Source organism: Protopterus annectens, chromosome 1.part0, assembly GCF_019279795.1.
Source record: "Protopterus annectens isolate FY-2018-M chromosome 1.part0, PAN1.0, whole genome shotgun sequence".
Lineage (NCBI taxonomy): Eukaryota > Metazoa > Chordata > Ceratodontiformes > Protopteridae > Protopterus > Protopterus annectens.
The window spans coordinates 383,156,004-383,175,582 of record NC_056725.1 but is presented as its reverse complement, the minus strand read 5'-3'; the positions used below and the strand labels follow the sequence as shown (position 1 = coordinate 383,175,582).

Genomic DNA, 19,579 nt, shown 5'->3' with positions numbered 1-19,579 from the left:
CACACACTTTATGCAAGCAATAATGCCCAACAGGGTGCATCTTATTGTGGAAATAACACCTGCCCAGGGGTGTTCTGAGGCTACCTCTCAACTGTACAGATTTTCGCAGAATGTCCAGATTTTTGCCTCATATTTTTGGTCTGTTTTTCATAAAAATGTGGTTTTCTGGCTAATCATTAAAGACTGAAGTCAGGAAATAATGACAGACATTTTAGTTTCAGATTTCATCTTCTTCTTTTCGGCTTTTTCCAATTAGGGGTCGCCACAGCAGAACTCCAGTCCGCTAATGATTGGCAGTAGATTTTTACAGTGCCAAGGTGCCAGCCCGACGCCCAACTTTCAACGAAGGCACGCCCATTCACGGATGTCTTTTGAACGCCACTCGACCATGGGGAGGACATGCAGACTCCACACAGAAGGTACTCCAGCCGAGAATCGAATGGGAGAACCTCTTGCTGTGAGGCGACAACACTATCACTGCACCACCGCGGCTATAGTTATAAATTTCATACCATTCAGAAAATTCATGCTAATGCAAAACCTGTTTTGCAAGAACAATATTTTAAAAAATTGTCCCTATTTTTGGGCTTTTGCCCCCCCCCCCCCATTATTTATGTTCCTTCTTCAGATTTCTTGCTCTAAGAGGTTGGGAGGTATGCTGAGGCTCGACGCCGCATGAGGAGAGCCTCTACACTCCTGGAAGGGCATTATTTCCACAATAACACACACCCTGGAGGGCATTATTGTGCTTAGAGAATAGGTTGTCTGTAAAATTGCTGTGTTTTAGTTACATATTTTTTTTATTACTATTTTTCTATATTTTTTATGTAAAATAGTTCCTTTTCCTAATATTTCAAACTTATTGTAGTATATGTTAATGGTGTTGGAGGAAGCATTTTACATCCAAAATATAACACTTTAAAAAGTTTTGCAGAATGTCCAGAGTTTTGGCCCATATCATATGTTTGGTCACTTTCTCATAAAATTTGTAGTTTTCTGGCAAATCACTGGAGATTGAAGTCATTAAATAGTGGCAGGCATTTGAGTTTCAGACTTCATATCCTTCAGAAAAATATATGCTAATGAAAACCCTGTTATTCTAGCAACTTTCTAAATTTATAAGTAATATATTTAAAATCTGTCCCTGTTTTTGGTCCTTTGTCCCCCATTATTTGGGTTCTGTCTAGATTTCTTGTGCCAAGAGGTTGATAGGTATGGCTGAGAGGTAACTGATGCTGCTGCTGCTGCCAGGGAACACTCAATCACTCTCACTTTTCACTTTCTCTCTTCATTCTCTCTCTCTCTCTCTCTCACACACACACACACACACACACACACACACACACACTGTCCTACTTTTATGCACACATTCACTCACATAGGCGGACAGAAACATAAACACACGTGCACACACACACACACACACACACACATGCACGCATACTGTCACACACACACTTTTTTTCATTTTCATTTATTTTTTTTACACTCGCTAAACAACAACAGTGCTGCTTAGCGAGTTTAGGATAATGGCTCGTTTGATCTCTCACTGTCATACACACATACACTCTCCCACACACATAAAGTTTGTGGTGTAGCCATGGGCACCCCATGTGCCAATAGTTATTCGAACATAGTATAGGTACAGTGGGAATCAACGCATGTTTTATTTGATAAGAACCCTTGGTCTACCAATATTATATACTATGAATGTCTTGTGGATATTTTTATGTTCTGGAATGGGAATGAAGATTAGCTTAAGTCTTTCTCTGAGAATCTTGAAACCACTACAGAGTTCTTAAAATTTACGCTTCAGTACTCCAGGGATGAAATAGATTTTCTAGATATATGCCTGCAATTAGACCAAACCAATGGAATAAGTATGAGTGTTCATAGGAAAAGCACTTGGAAGAACCATTTTCTGCATAGGAGTAGTATGCATCCTGGATCTGTCCATAGGAATATTTATGAGAATCAACTGATACGGATTTCCAGGCTATGTACAGATGAGCATGCATTACAGAAGGAACGCAGGCAATTAGAAGTAAATCTGTCTAATAGGGGCTATAAAATAGAGATGACCTGACAGCCAAAATCCACCCTGAAACTTTAAGATGAACGAAAGGACGTCCCTGTTTCTCCAGATGTAGCACTGGCAATGTGACATTGGACACACAACAAGACACAAGGAACCTTGAAGAAACTAATTTAAATTGCGTCCTTACCTTTAGTACAGGCAATAAGAAGGATGTAATGTTATCAGAAGGTTCTGGCCTATTTTGACTGAAGATGATAAAATAAAAAACATCGTAGGAGAAAGACCAAGAGTTACATTCAAGAACAAGAAGAACATCAAAAAACTTCTTTGCAATAAAGATGGTTTTGCCAAGCAAAATGTTAATATTTTGAGACAAGGAACACACATGCGGAAGATGTAAAGCCTGTCAATTTATAGATAATAGCAATACTTTCACTTATCCAACCACAGACAAAAGCTATGTATTTAATGTTAAAGAAACTTGCAACAGTGAATACCTTGTAGGTCTAGCATGCTGCCAACTTTGCTCTTGTTTCTTTATAGGCAAAACTGATCATTTCCTGAAAGACAGGGTTTTACGTCATTTACGAGTTATTCAACAGAAGGATAAGAAAAATGTGCTGGCATCTCATATTAGCTCAAATTCAACCCATTATTTTAGCATTAAAGCTATAGAATGTGTGCCTATTGGACACAGAGCTGGTGATATTTAAAACAATACAGAGATTCATGAAATTGGGTGGATAAATAACTTAAGAGCTAACTGCCCCCCAGACCTAAATGTAATGGTGCCATTGAAACCTATTCTGAAGCAGAAACGCCTTTCCATTGGTTAAAATTGGAGGCTTGTCTGCCTCCATGCAAGTGATTGACAGCCTTGGTAGAAGGGATTAATAATGCAAGGAAATCACCTGATTGGAGAACATTTGTTTATAGGGTTACCACCTGTCCCTCTTTGCGAGGGACAGTCCCACTTTGGGCAGTTGTATTCTGCAAAAAAAACCTCAAAAATAGCAAATGTCCTAAGATTTTAAGACAAAATATATTTCTTAAGTTTTCTTTAATAATTGCATAAAAGTTATTTTGTATCTGAAACACATTAATATTATATCAGATAGGACAAGCAACTCAAATGCTACAACAAAAAGCTTTTACTTTGGCAAAAAAGTGAAGTTCTGTCCTTTGCACTGGCCCTGGGTATGTTTTGTCCTGTGAAATCTCACATTTCTACAAAACATGTCTCACTTTGGACATTTTAAAAGGTGACAACCCTATTTGTTTAGGGATATGGAATGAAGCACATGAAGGCACGATCTGAAGAAGGCAAACCTGCCAAAAGTGCTTAGTGTCTGATGCTTCATCTATTTTTAACTTTTGCAACAGTTTTAGTGAGTTTTACTTTATTTATTAAAGTTGGAACATTTTAATCATGGTGGTGCACTCAGTATCTTTTTGCCTAGTTTGTACCTCATTCTGAGACACCTTTAGTAGTGGGGACTTATACTTGGCCATACATGTAGAAGAGGGACATTGTCACTTTGTCTTTTGCATTGTTCATGAATGACAACATAGATGAGATATGCATGCAGTATGTAATTACTTGTGATCAACATCTTGCTATTATACCTGCCTATCAACACACATGCCTTTTTACCCAAACCAATGATGCATACTAGCTTCTCTGCACCACACTTATGAGGTCATCCATTCATAAGTGCACTCTGTCAGTGTAGAAGTCAGAAACTTGTACTTCCTTTGTATTATGCTGTCTGTGCATGCTCACTCACTAGGTTTGCCTGCAGGCTACAACTTTTGTTTAGCCAATGTGCTTGAGCCTCCCTGCACCTTTTTGTGGATGCTAGCACTTCTGCTGGCCACACAAAGATGCTGATAAACATGTAGGCTTGCTTAGCAGCATGCATATTAAGTGTGCACTGCTGCTGATCATGCATATTCAATGTACAATGCTGCTGATTGTGTGCATATTCAATGTGCACTGCTGCTGATCATGCATATTCAATGTACAATGCTGCTGATCGTGTGCATATTCAATGTGCACTGCTGCTAATCATGTTAACATGCTTATTTATAAGTTTATTGCAAAATGTACTCATTTGTTAAGGAATTCCCTGGCAAATCTTTTTATCTTTAACGTTATGGTGCAGTGCATAGCAGTGAGAAGAAAGTACAAAATGTGTTCATTCGTATGATGTTGGCACGTCTCCTTTGCTTTGTAAGGCGCCTGGCTTCATCACATGCTCCACAGTACACTTTAGACATGCTTATATTGTAAGATACTGCGCACCCTGTCATATCCTATTCCTTTATTAGCAAAATGCTTTCTGATGAATTTAAGGCAACATTGTAGCCTTAGGAAAATTCTGAAGGAAATTCTTTGTTTTGTCACATGTACAAGAAGAGCTGGCAAGTGCTTAAAAGTAAAATTTAAACAGTAATGGCTGCCACATGAAAGCTACACAATTATTTGAGTACCACTGGGAATGTAATGGTCAGCAGGCATGGGATGGACAATGTAATTAGCACCAGCCAGTGGTGCACTGTTAAGGAGTATCCTTCTATGTTATGAGCTTTCCCTGAAATGTAAGTTTCATATACTTCGTATTACATATAATGTTAAGAGCATACTGTTCCTTTAATTTTAACTATCAATTGATTTGTACATATGGCTTTTTTACATTATTTAAACTGTTCACTAGTTAATGTAAGTTGTTTTATATGCCTATATGCCTGAGGAAGCCCTCTGGGCAAAATGTTATGCTTGTGTACCTGAAATTTACATGTGGATATTAAAAGCATTTTAAAGTGTATTTACTCCACCCTGGTTTCCAGTGATTTCTTATTGAATACAATTGATGTGTCACTGGATTCATCTACGTGCTGATTCACTTTTTTGCTGCAGCTTTCCCTAGAATCACATGGTGGGTGACCTTTATACAGCTTCATTTTGTTAATATGCAATTCCCTAGTTCTGTATGGTTATGCTGAAAGAGGCTGAGGACTTACTTAGGAGATTGTTCCTCTCTTTTTAATGTAATAGTAATTAAAAATGCTGGTAAGATTTCAGTTTGGCAGAGATGAGTAACTGTTTAGCTAGGGAACTTGAAACTGTAACTTATTGGCACTGCAATATTTCCACCTATGCTTCTATATTTGTCCTAATTGGATGCACCTTCCTTAATATTCAGGCTAGCATGGGCAGAAACAATTGCTTCTAATTCTGGCTCTTCATATTTCTTTGTGTTATTCAAGATTTTAATACAGTTTAGGTTGGACAATGTAGAGTCAGGTGAAACAGTTTTGCTTGCCAGAAAATGGAAAGTGGTTACCCGAGTACTACATAAATGAAGAAGTAAACCCAAAAAGCAATTTTATGAAACAGAAGATGCTGATCAGCAATATTATTGGAAAATTAGGTATATGGCTAGCTGTTAAAATGTATAAGTCAGTCCAAATGCTCTTTACAAAAGGAAATGATAAAACTACAGAAAAGAGAGATTGTATAATGATTTACTTTTTTATAAAAATGCGATACAACTTGCTTTTTAAGCAAGAGCTATTTTACTTCTTTATTGAATAATTATGCTTAAAGATTTTAGTAACATTGACTGATATTTCTCAAAATAAAGATTTACATTTCATTTATAGAAGGACATTTTTAGAAGTTGGAGATTGGTTCATGACTCTTGATTTATACTGTATGATTTATTCTTATAAATGATTTAATTAAGCAGCACAAAGTGACCTTTTTCTATAATAGTAGGTTGTTTACCAGTTTTTAAGGCTATATTGATTGATTTATGCATATAAACTTTTTACATTAATCAGTACAAGGTGATTTTTCCCACAATGAGAGGCTGTTAACTGATTATAGTAGTAAACATCTCATAAAGTTGTTTTTATATTCCAAAGATTTATTATTCAAATACTCTAGTTGGCCAAAATCTACATTACTTAGATCTTAAATTAACATCAGAATGGAAAGATACAGCTATGGTACTGATGAGATTCCTAACATTTCATTGACTAATATTAATTAAAACCTCACTGATTACTCCTTTGAGTATAATGTTTATCAATCAATATGCTTAGAAATGATTTTGTACCCAGTGCATGAAGGCTTCTATTATGGCTCACATTTGTAAGAAGGGTAACAGGTCACTGCTTCAGAATTATAAGTAGATAAGTTTGACTCCCATTTTAGGAAAATGTTTTGAAAGATATTTATTGTGACTGTTGTCACAGCTTAATAACTCAAGATTGTATTTTGATCTAAATCAGCATAGTTTTTGTAAAGGTATATCAACTATTACCATCTTAGTAAATTTTATGACCCTGTTAGCTTAGCCATGAATATGGGATTAGTAGGAGCAGTGTATTTAGATTTCATTGACACTTTTTATACTGTTTGCCTTTATGTTGTAAGTAATTTAAAGAAGACTGGTATATATTATTATCCTATAAAGTGGATTAAAAACTGGCTTAATAGTAGGACCCAACAGGTCATGGTAAATGGTGTCCACTCTGACAGTACATCATCAAACTTGGGATTCCCCTGAAAGATCAGCTGGGGCCCTTTTTGTTTAATTTGGTTATGGCCACTTTACCAACAGATACAAAGTGCTCAAAAATAGATTTGCTGATGACTGCAAGACTGGGTCATGGCAACAAAAGTCAAGGATTACACCTAAGTAAATGGCTGTAGGATAATATATCTAGAGGGGATAACAAAGAAATGGCTTCGCGTTTAACAGTACCAAGTACCATGCCATGTATTTTGGTAGTTGCACATAGGGCGACTAGTTTGCAGTGACAAGCTTTTCCCCCAGAGGTGTAAAATAGATAATCCTACCATTAGTTAATATTCGTACTGCAACTGTCTAATCAGTAAAAAAGGGCATGCTGCTATGGATATGAACTTTCCCACTATCTCCTTTACCAAGTTGGTGGATATGAGCATCCTGAATCAGTATAGCAATTGCCTCATGTTTACTGACAACCAGCTTATTCTCAAACAAGAAGGTAATGTATGTCAGAGATGTATTTACACAATGTCACTGGAGGCAAAACTCTCACATAAAAGCACTCCTAATGTCAATCAGGTTGTCAGTAGTGCACACACTGCACCCATTGCGCACATATCAAAATAGACAAGTAGACCTAGATATGTTGAGGCACTTAAATGTAACCTTCTTAAACTCCAAAGACCTCCTAGACAAAGTACCCTCAGCAGCTCTGAATGCACTCTTTCAAAACAACAGTCACATCAACACATATAGCAACATCTCATGGAGCCACTACTTCTAAGTCCATAAGGCAAGCCACCACATAATCCAACATTCTGGTTATTGGATATTCCATTGTGAGACACACTGATATCCCTTTTTCCAGGCTGCATAAGAGGAAAGTAACCAGTCAGTTGCTTATTATGAGCCAGCATCTGCCAAATTACACAAGCACTCAGATCACTGGACCACAAGTACCAGTATGACTCAGTCATAATCCATGTGGGTGTAAATGACCTGAGATATACCTCCCTAGACTATACGAAGAGAGATGCCATGGAGATCTTGGAATATGTGTCCCAGACTGGTATGAGGCAGCATTTTACATTCTCCAAGGATAATGCCACAACAGGAACAGAAGATGATTGACTTTTATGATTGGCTTATTTTCTGGTGTCATTCTAAGGGGGTGCAATATTTGTCAGCATGGAAGGAGTTAGTCAACTGACCACCCTGCTTTGCTAAGGATGGTCTGTACCTCTCCCCTCTAGGATTTCAAATATTAGCTAAAACATTGTCCTCTCCCGTAGTGCCTTTTATAGGAAATACCAAACCGAAATTGCTTCCGACATAGCAAACCAAAACCAAAAAAATCTAAAGGTGTTGCTGCTGAATGCTAGGAGCATGAACAAGAAACTCCACTCCCTACAAGCTGTTCTCACCCTAGAGAATGCTGATGTCTGTGGAATCACAGATACATTGTTTAAAGCTGCAGAGAGCATGCCACCAGTGCAAGGCTATAATGCCTTCAGCACATTTAGACCAGCTACTACAACCAGGGACTAAAGGTGGAGTTATTTTGATTTACATTAAAAATAAATATACCACAAGGGTTTATATTAGAACATCAAAGTTTCAGAACTTCGAATGTTTTAATATCGAACCCTATTCAGCGAACGCTGAAAATAGCAAAGCTGCAGAAAACCAATTTTGTTCCCAGGGAAAGAATTTGGTTGTCCGTTTTTGTCGTTTCGCTATTTTCAGCGCTGTGGTGGAACGTTACGGGTTGGGTTCAGGTAAGTGTGCGATTGTGTGGATGTGAGGGTTAGGGCGGGTTAGGTGAGTTAGGGTTAGGGAGCGGGTCAGGTAAGTGTGCGATTGTGTGGACGTGAGGGTTAGGGCGCGGGTGAGATGAGTGTGCGATAGTGACGGACCTTAGTGTTAGGGTTTGGGTTAAAGTAAGTGGATAGTTAGTGGTGTATGTACAGTTTAGTGTAGGGTTAGATGTAAGATTTTAGGTGTATGTGTGTGGATTGCTGTTTGTTTGGTGTGCTTGTGATGTGTGTATGTGTTTTGGAACAGCAAATTTTTTCCCTAGGAAAAGATTCACTGTTCTGAATGTTCAATGTTGCCAGAGTTCGCTGAATTGGGTTCAGTATTAGAACATTCGAAGTTCTGAAACTTCGATGTTCTAATATAGACCCTACCACAAGGCTGGTCAAACAGGACAACACACTTGAGCTTCTTCACATTCCAGTCTCCCTAGACAAAATCTCATACCACTTCCTTTCAAGCTGTGGGTTCCCCTCTACAATCTGGGAAACCCATAATCCATAAATTCGCTCCTGAGGTACTGCCCATGTCCCTTATGGACAGAGGCAAAAATGACTCTGGGCTCTAACACCCAAAGACCCACTACCCTGATACTACCCCATCCCATATCTGGGGAATTAAGATATAATATTGTCATATCCTGTGTATTATTGGCTAGGCTTGTAAAGGTTCTTGTGCTATTACCCTAGTAGTCACCTATGAATCCATAACATGTATTTAAGCTCAATGGAAACATTCACCATGCAACCCAATACCATATTCTTGGATGACACTAATTACCCCACTATTAACTAGTAATCATATATGACACCAAGTGCGCAGGCACAGAGTTTCCTGGATTTTGTAAGCATAAACTCACTGAACTAGATTGTCAGTATGCTGACCAGGGGAGCAAACGTAGTGAATCTAGTCCTCACACCCCCTAGTGTAATGTCTTCTCTGGTAAGGTCAGACCACAAAACTGGCTCCTTTGAAGTAAAAATAAAATCCAGAAGCCCAACTAGCCTTGAGTGCTCAGGAACTACTTTATTAAATGTTAACCTGGCAAAATGTCAAACCCGCATAAATCCTGAAAAGGTTGCTGCCTACATGGAACTATTCACAGAAACCCTATGCAAGCACATTAACAGCTGTATAGAGACAGCTGTACCCACCAGGAAGAAGTACAGAACTAACTCTAAAAAACAAGCCACTCTAGTGGAATTACAATATTAACAGGCTGTAAACAGAAGGAAGAAAATCATGGCAAAAATTAGGAGGTGTAACATCCAGCAGGATAAAAGCACTCTCATCAAACTAAACAAACAACTCAGAAAACAGAGTCTAAAAAAAGCCAAATTTGAGATAAATTTGGCCTCCCAGGCCAAGGACATCCGCAAGGCATTCTTTAGCTATGTCTGTAACCTCAAAGGTGTGCTGAGGTCGTCATTAGTGGAGTCATCTATACTGAGCTACAAGATATATGAAACCTACCAGCAGGCAAATTCACCTCTAACTTTACCCCTCTCTCCCCTTCAACCTCCCCTCAGACAATAACATCAAATATTACTCCCTCTACTATCACTAGGGAAAAAATCCTAAGTGCTCTCAAATAGGCCAAAAATGCTGCATTGATGGGCCCAGACAATATCCCAGTCTTCCTTATAAATAACATGAAACATGTCCTACCAGGCTCTCTGGAATTGATATTTAACTGTAGCCTCCAACCAGGCTTGGTACCTTATGAATGGAGAAGAGCAACAGTCATCCTTCTGCACAAAGGTATGTATGCCATCTTCATACCCATAAGTCTCACTAATCTCATATACAAAATCACTTAAATGATCAATAATGACATAGGAAACCTCCAAACTCTGAACCCTACCCAATTTGGTTTTCGTCAAGGGCAAGTCATGCATAGTCAAGCTGGTGGACTTCTTTGAGAAGGTAACCAAAGCAATGGATGAGGGCAGAATGGTTTACACTGCTTACCTTGACCTGGCCAAGGCATTTGACAAAATGCCCCACTGTGGCATTGTTGAGAAATTCAAGAGGTTAAGTATAAACCTTTATGTCACCTGGTGGATAGCCAGCTGGTTCACAGACTGGACCCAGGAAGTTAGAATTGGGAAGTTCACCTCAACAAGGAGGCCAGTCACAAGTGGAGTCCCTCAGGGATTAGTCCTGGGACTGCTCCTTTTTGGCATTTACTTCTGTGAATTCAGGGCAAATGTCAAGGGCCTCTCACTGACTAAATTTGCAGATAATTGTAAATTAGAAGCAATCCTGGATCCCCACCAACACTAATGTTCTCCAGGAAGGACTGACACAGGCAAATAACTAGTGTTAGAGCCATGGACAAAAATGAAATGCCAAGAAATGCATAACAATATCCTTCAGGAAGTCATCCATCCCTTGTAACTGTCATATTGACAACACACCACTAAGAGATGTTGTAAACAAGGGTGTGACATCTAGGTCCAAGGAGGTCGTTATACCACTGAATTTAGCATTCATCAGACCTATCAGTGAATATAGTGTCCCCTTTGGTATGTACCTAACCAGGCACATCCAACAACAGGAATGTCCACAGAGGTTCCTCACTAAAACAATACAGGACGTAAGTAACACGTCCTATTCAGAATGCCTCAGAGCCCTATCCCTGTATTCTGTCTCCTACAGGCTGTTGAGAGGAGATCTGTGCCTGGCATACAAGGCATTATCAGAGACCCACACTGACAAACCTCCTACATATCTGCAAAACAAACAGCACCAGAATTACCCAGTCTAAAGACTTAAACCTAGCCTGAGATATAAATAGGACCTGTTAGAGCGTATGTATCCCAGAGACTATCCCTTCTCTGGATCAGGCTTCCCATTCATGTGAAATGGAGTTCTTCCCTAGTCCAGTTCAAGTGTAACAATTGGATGGGGAACAGGAAATTCATTCCTGGTTTGACACCTGTGTCTCTAATGGACAAGGCAGCCTATAAATGGTTCATCTCCTAGGCCCCGCTTGTAAATGGTTCATCTCCCTAGCCCCTGCTTACACCTATCAAGGGTACAAGGACTTGTCAGAGAATTGTGATGAATGGCTAGGCTTAAAAAGGACCCAGTGGTTGCTAGCCACACACCTATGAATCCATGAACCTATGAAATCAGTACCTAGGCAACCAATAGTTTTGATACCATGTCTGCAGCTAATGAAATACTTAATAATTTGTTAAAATAATATACAAATTATGTGACAGACCTGTGTATTAATAGGAATAAAGCTGTTAGTCAATTAGGTTGGTTGTTAAAAAAATTACTACGTGATCAAAAGGAAATAACTGCATTATACAAAACATATATTAGACTATTGCTTGAATGTAATAATTAATTTTGTTCATGTAACAAGACAGATTTAAGTAAATTAGAAAAAGTTCAAAGGGAGTTTACTAAAAGTATCCCCAAGATGAAAAATTTGAGTTGTATGGAAATATGAAAGTGGCTTCAACTGCATATAATTCATTATAGATATTACAGGGGAAAATTTGCATATAACATATATAAGCATGACGTAAAGCAAGCATTGTTAAATCTACAACTGAGTCGTAATTCTATTACTTATGAATATTCCAAATTGAATTATAAAATTTATACGAATAAATCAGTTTTGAGAATTAGGTTTATTACTCAGACCATCCCAAATATTTGGAAGGAATGCTGTTCAGGGATTCAAAGAGTATTGATATGTTTAAGGCTCATTTGGACATATGGATGGGTGACCAAGTCTATGATCCAAGTTGTTGGCGTCAGTGAATTACCAGCTATGGCAATTTCAGTGGTGACCATAACTTATGAACTTATATGGATTTTGGTTTAAAAGAAAAGCTACATTGTACAGAAACTAGTTAGTTTGACTTTTGGTGAAAATATGTTTCTATTTATATCACTGTTCTTGGCAAAATGAAGACATTTTTGGGGCTTCCTTATTCAAGTGTAACTGTTTTATGACTGACTGTCATAAGTGTGATCTCAAAAATATTACAAACACTTGATGTTGAACAGCAGTTGCAGTTAGAAGTCTCATTAAAAAAAAACATTTTTGCAGTAGGGATGCACCCTGCAGCCCCATTGTATTGAGCTGTATCCCCACTTTTTTGCTATTTATATACACAAGACTGCTATATCTCATAGAATAGAGGAATCCCCAGGATAGCACAATATCTATCTTTAAAGGAAAATGCTGGGATTTGCACATTAGTGATTATGCATAGAAGTCTCAGTCACTAGTATGTTGAATATAAGCCTGTTACCCCATTTATGTAGATAGTGGTTTTGACATGAAGAATTATTGCACATGGTGATTTGTAATATAGACACTTTACAGAGTAGCTTTTGGGGTAAGAATGAGCTTAATGTATATAGGCTATAAAATGCAATTTTGCAGAGTGACGTTTGACACAAAAAATGATACAGATTATTGCCATAAGGGAATATTATGCATAATGTGTCAACAAGCATGCTGAGTATTTATTACTGTAGCAACACGCAGTGAAAAGTCACTTTTGCCTGCTAAGTTATAATACTAGATGTGACACAAAGTGGGCATGGAGAAAGCTGAACATTTTTGATGCTGCTGTGGAAATTTAGGCAACATAGTTTAAGAGAGCAGAATCATCCTGGGATCACGACCTTATAGCTTTGGTGGAATCTGAATGCCCCTGTCATCCTTAGAACAATGTCATCTGGAGCTTTGTCCTGTTGATAGGGTCACCCTTGACATACTGGCCTAAGGGGAGAGGCCTGACAAAGAACAGTCCATGAAAATGTAATATTCATAATGGTTCTTTGGTTCTTTCAGGGAATGAGAGAAAACTGACCTTGATAATAATACTGAGATCTGTCATAGCAGCCAAGCCTTGGCATATTGTTTGTAGGTGAGTGTGTGGAAGCTAATGACAATCTCATGGCTGGCAGGAGCAGTATAGATTACAGTGACTAGGTACTAACAACTGAACTTGGATATTGGAAAGTGAAATGTCAGTGTTGGAGAAAGACACAGAGCTCCTGCAGGAGGTTAAAATGTGTGAGTTAGACACCTCTATAAACACCACCACTTCTCAAACCAGACTTAATTCATAGTGATTTCTTTCATACTCTGGAGCTGCCTCTCAGGAGAAGCCCATAGTGAGTGTGGGATACTCACGAGCTCCTGACTAGGAAGTGTACAGCTGTAGTTTACGCCAGTAGATGAGGGACTTATTATAGTGGGGCTGCAAGTTGTAAAAAGAAAAGTGGTGTTGTGATGCATGTCCATTTAACAGCTATTTGCAATATTTAGCCTTCTTGAAACATTGGAAGCAATGTTTGGTAGGGTGCCATCTACTGACTCTTTAGTTCTATTGGAATACTTCAGCGCTCACCTAAGAAGTGATGGCCATACCTGGAGAGATGTGATTGGGAGGAGCGGACCGTCTGCTATAAACATAATGGTGAGTTGTTATTGGACTCAAGTTGTTCAAAACAAGCATTGTGTTCAAACACAAGACTGCTTATAAATGCACTTAGCAGATGTGCAGCCTTGGCCAAAGTGACTGACTTTGTTGGTATATCATTTGACCTGAAGCCTTATATTCTGGACATTTTGTTTAAGATAGGTGCTGAGTTGTCAGGCAAGCACCACTAGATGATGAGTTGGGTCATATGGTTAGAAAGGAGGTTAGGCAGGTCTAGGAAACCTGTTTAAGTAGTGAGAGTGTCCTGGGAATACTTATCAGGTATTTTTGTGGAAGGTGAGTTCATCTCCCTCGTTTGGTGGAACGTCTGTTTTATATCATTCTACCAATGCTCACTTTGGGAGCTGAGCACTGGTGAACACTACTGAGTTTTTAAAGGGATGCACAAATGTTTAAGTGCATCTTCTGTAAGGTGTATATTACTTAGCATCTTATGGTCTCCATGATCGCTTACTTAGTTTTATTTCTATATTCCTATGTACAGCTGAAGTTCAGGAACACTGAGACTGAATGGACACTTTTTCAAGACCTCAGTGATTAGAAAGTGGCAAGGATCTGTGTCTGAAAGGTGTTTAGTGGTAGTTATGGTGATAACTTGAGCAATATCTGATAGATAGTAGTTGTAGTAGAATCCATAAAGTTGAAGAAAGAAGCCATCTATGCAGTGTTATCAAACGGGTCTCCAGATTTGACGATTAGGTACTGAAAGGCCAGAAGGGCAAAAACTGCAAAATTGCAAAGGCATTGGAGTTTGTCAGTGACATTTTTATTTTATACATTTGCTGACTGGGTAAGCACACTGTTTCCAGGACCTTTTTCAGGCATGGCCCACTCCAAAGGACATACAGTGTTTACAAAAGTTATATGTTTAGCCTCATGATGGTTCAGGTATGTTCTCTCTTGATATTGGAGTAGTCTGCATATAATGTTATTTGGTTTATATAGAGAAGTGCAACAGCTTGAAAGTCTGTGAATGTTTGCTTAATGTATTGATTAATCTAGTACTTCATTTAGTAATTGGTAAATTAAATAATTAGAAGTGGGGGTATATATAGGGACACATTTGTGTTTAAAAATGTTCCAGCAGAAGGCAAGAAGCTTAGGTACCAGAACATGTTAAGTAAAAGAGTTTGCTTTGTCCTGCAGTGGTGCTCCTGGTCGTGGAATTCATGTTTCTTTTGAAAGATTTCATGTTGGTTTGATGTGTATAGAGTCAGCATATAACCACCTTTCCACCTTTACCCCAGAAATAGCTGAAACAGCATATGGGGAAGAAGGATGAGGAACCTTGGGTCATTCTTCCCATGACTCCTCTCCTAAGGGATGCTTCTTATGCAGTTTAACCAACTGGATTCTGTCAGTTCCACCCACTCTTAAAGAAGGTGGATACTCCTATCATGGAGTAGAATGACATAACAAATGAACATCTCAAGGTAAATTCTTGTGTATTCTCTTCAACACAATATAGGTCATAAAGGACCATGGCTCCTTTCTACCCTGCCACTAAATAAGGAGACATATATTCCCCTCCCCTACACCTTCACCCAGTAATCTCCCCAGATCTCCCCAGACAACACAACCCCTCCCTACACCCCACACCTTCACCCAGTAATCCCACACCTTCACCCAGTAATCTCCCCAGACATACACCCCACACCTTCACCCAGTAATCCCTCCACACTCTTCTCATTTCCTCCCATTCCTACCTCCAACATAAGAAAACTCTTAACTAAACTTAAACCCACAAAATTAGCAGTAGACAACCTCCCAAGTGAATTCCTACAAATTGCAGCTGGCGCCCTAGCCTACCCAGTATCCATCTTCATTAACCGATCTCTGTCAGAATACTATGTCCCTACACTATGGAAAATATCACACATCATTCCCCTTCACAAAGGCGGCCCCTCCACAGAACTAACCAACTACTGCCCCATATCGTTCTATCTCCACTCTCCAAAATACTAGAGAGATGCATTCACTCTCAAATCTCAGACTACCTCCTTACTAACAACCTCCTTTCTAATACTCAACATGGTTTCCGACCAAACCATAGCACCACCACTGCCTTACTCTCTTTTACTAACACTATCCTTCACCATAAAAACAATGGCTATCTCTCCTCTGCTACTTTCCTAGAGCATTTGACATGGTCCCACACAAACAACTCAACTCTGTTCTCAATAACCTATCCTTCTCTCAATTAGTCAACAACTGGTTTCAGAGTTACCTGTCTGACCGCCAGCAATCCATTGTATGGCAAAATAATATATCTCCCCAACTACCTGTCTCTATTGGTGTTTCCCAAGGATCCATCCTTGGACCCCTACTCTTCTCTATTTTCACCAATAATCTAGCCTCTGCCACCAAACATGGCACACTCATACAATATGCAGATGACTCAACCATCATCTGCTCAGCCCAGTCCCTACCCGAACTGCAAAAGGTCACACAGGATACCTTTTCCTCTGTTGAAACTTGGCTATCCGATGCCCAGTTAATACTCAACCAAAACAAAACTAAACTCCTCATCTTCCAACCCACCAAACATACTCAAACAACTCTCACTTTAACATCACAGCAAAAGACAAAACCACTATCCACCAAACAGATCACACCAAGTTACTAGGAGTTGAAATAGACAGCAATCTGAAGTTTGACATTCACTTATCCATGACCATAAAAATGTCAACAGAAAACTAGGAGCCTTATACAGAAATATGCAACTCCTCACCAAAGCAGCTAGGATTTCAGATGCAAATTCGCACCTTATCTCCACCCCACTTTATGCCTCTCCAATATATACCAACCTATGGCAAGGCGATTTAAATAAACTCGAGACCTGCTACAACAAAATCGCCAAATTCGACACCGGGGCATCCTACCGTAGTCTCCACTGTTTCTCACTTACTGAACTACGCTGGCTAGAACTCCCTCACCTCCTTCAATGGTATCAACCTGCATTCGCCCACAAACTAGTAAACCATCCTCTAAAGGTCCCATCCCTCCAGAATCTACTCCAACCCTATCTCACCACCAGACCACTACGATCCAGCAACAAAAATCAGTTACAGGTTACTAGAGTCAATAACGCTGCTGGAGAAGCACTATTCTCCAGCGCTATAGCCAAATTATGGAACACCCCCCCACAATAACCTCTGTACCATGCTGGCTATGCCCTTGTAACTCTCCCCTCTAACTTCTTCCACTCCATCTACCCTTTACCTCTCTTCCACCCCACAAACTACCTTTGATTACAGCAAGCTCTAATATCTGCTATGACATTGTGGATGGAACAGATGCTAGTTATCTACTGAATGTACTATGTTCTTCATCTGTAACTATGTTTGTAATATTTTAATTGCTAGGATTCTTCATTTGTAACTATGTCTGTAATATTTTAATTGTGGAGCTTTTCTCCCCAGGCCTCCACTGAAAATGGACCTGCATCCAGTTGGACTTTCCCGGTCAACAAATGTAAATAAATAAATAATAAATAATACTTTGGGTATTGTAGGCAAGAGGTTGTTATCTGACATTTTATGATTTGTGTTCCTTAATTATTTTCTTCACCTTTCACATTTCTAGTCCTTTTTTTTGGATCAGGTTGTGCAAAAGCTGGGACATTGTCCTGATTCCTGTGCCAGGTAGTTTCCAGATAATACCATTACAAAGGTTTCTTTTCTGGACTTTCATATAACTCACTGTAATTTTGTGTGAGTAGATACTATAAATGGAGCAGCAGGTTCAGTTATGTGGCTGTTCTGCAAAGTAGGGCTATTGCTGTTCTCCTCCTCATAAGAGAGGTGAGTGGAGTATTTTCGATGTCCCCTTCATAGGGCAGTGGCCTGTTTGGCCACTCTCCTCTCAACTTGATTAAAAGTGATCAAAAGAGGAAACAGTAACTGACCACTGCCTATGGTCACTATTACAGCCCTTGCCATCTTTCTCTTCTGCTTCTTTTCTACACAGTATACCAGGAAGAAACCCAGTAATATGATTGGTGGACTCCAGCCATTAGGTAGTACTGCCTATCCTGTCTCCACTTACAAAGTCTTCCAGAGTAAACAGGTTCTTAGTCTACTACCACCATTCTGTACACTCTGCAAAACACCTGGATGGTGTTGTTAGATGTGATTGTTACCTATTGAGACATGCATGTCAGAGGTCCACACTGTATGTTCCCTTGGATCTCAGTGAGTAAGCTTCACTTTCAGTACAGAATGTTGTTGTTTGTTCTCTTTAATGATCTAGTTCTGCTTGCCAAGGTGCTAGTCTTTGTGGCATAAACCTTGCAGGGGACGATGGTCTTATCAGCGAGCTCTTTGACAGTAGCCTTTGCTTGTGTCCTTCCATAATTGCAGGTTACATGTCTTACCATAAACTAGAAGTATTATCTTGTTCCAGCCCAGAAGATTGTATTTATTTATCTATCTACCTGACCGTATTCTATGCTAATTGTCTTTCTATCCAGTCATCTGTTTATCCATCTATATATATATATATATATATATATATATATATATATATATATATATATATATATATGTGTGTGTGTGTGTGTGTGTGTTTGCCTCTCTCTCTCTGTCTGTTACCTGTCTATCCATCTACCTGTTTATCTATCAGGCTATCTGCCTATCTCTGTTGACTGGGAGGTCCAAATGGACAGAACCCATTTATAAGGGATACCCTGGGAGAAAAGCTCCAGATATGAAATTTAATAACAAAAGGCCAAAGTATAATTATAACTTTTGTGGGCATGGATATGGATATATGCATAAAAGTATAGAAGTAGTAATTGGCAGTGAAGAAAATGAGTACATATAGTAACAGTAAACAAACGGCAATAGCGTGGACACACACACACACACACACACACATATATATATATATATATATATATATATATATATATATAGTATATGCACAGCTCTACCTTTGTTGCTCTTGATCTCTTTTGATTCTTGATAAATTATTAATGATACCTGAACCAGGCAAAAATAGGAGTACCAATGCGGTATGTGTAATACAGATACAAGTTCAATATATTGATACATGCAAACAAAGAAAAGCTGTTATGTTTACAGAATCAGACTTACACACTTTTCTATTTTAATTTGGTATTGGTTGCAGTTCACTCTTTTCCTAGGTTTTCAGTCTTTCACGTTATTGGCACTCGACATTACATGTGCCGACATTTCAGTAGAGAGCCCTGTTCTCCTGTTGTGTGGGTTGGCTAATTAAGATAATGTATACATTTGCCCTCAAATGAGTAGCTATTGCCCCAGGGGTATTGAGAATAGTCTACTCCCCTCGTGATATCATTTTTCTGTTGCAATCAGATATGTATGGATGTAGCCCTCTGCCATTTATCATCATCTTAGGCCATATCATTTTAACAACTAGCTTACTGTATGTTGGCTTTGGGCTGTTCATTTTTTTATTCATTTTCTGATATATGCTTTGCATTATCCAGAGCCATGGGATGTAGGTAAGCTTGTCCCCTCTTCATGTCTGTTCCCTGCCTGCCATTATCCATGAATAGGGGATATGTTCAAAATGCCCATTTATATCAGAGGCATGGGCACAGGCTATAGTGCAGAAGAAAGAGGACACACTCTTCTAGAATAAGCTTCTTTGGTGGTATAATTATTCAGTGCACCATAAATACAGCTTCAAGAAAAGTGCATGTTTTTGTCACATCA

General features: G+C 39.0%; 1 protein-coding gene across 1 annotated transcript in view; it reads left to right on the top strand.

Annotated features, from left to right (window-relative positions):
• TTC7A (tetratricopeptide repeat domain 7A) overlaps positions 1–19,579 on the top strand; it is a 2,391,665-nt gene that overhangs the window by 1,630,684 nt on the left and 741,402 nt on the right. The window lies entirely within an intron of this gene.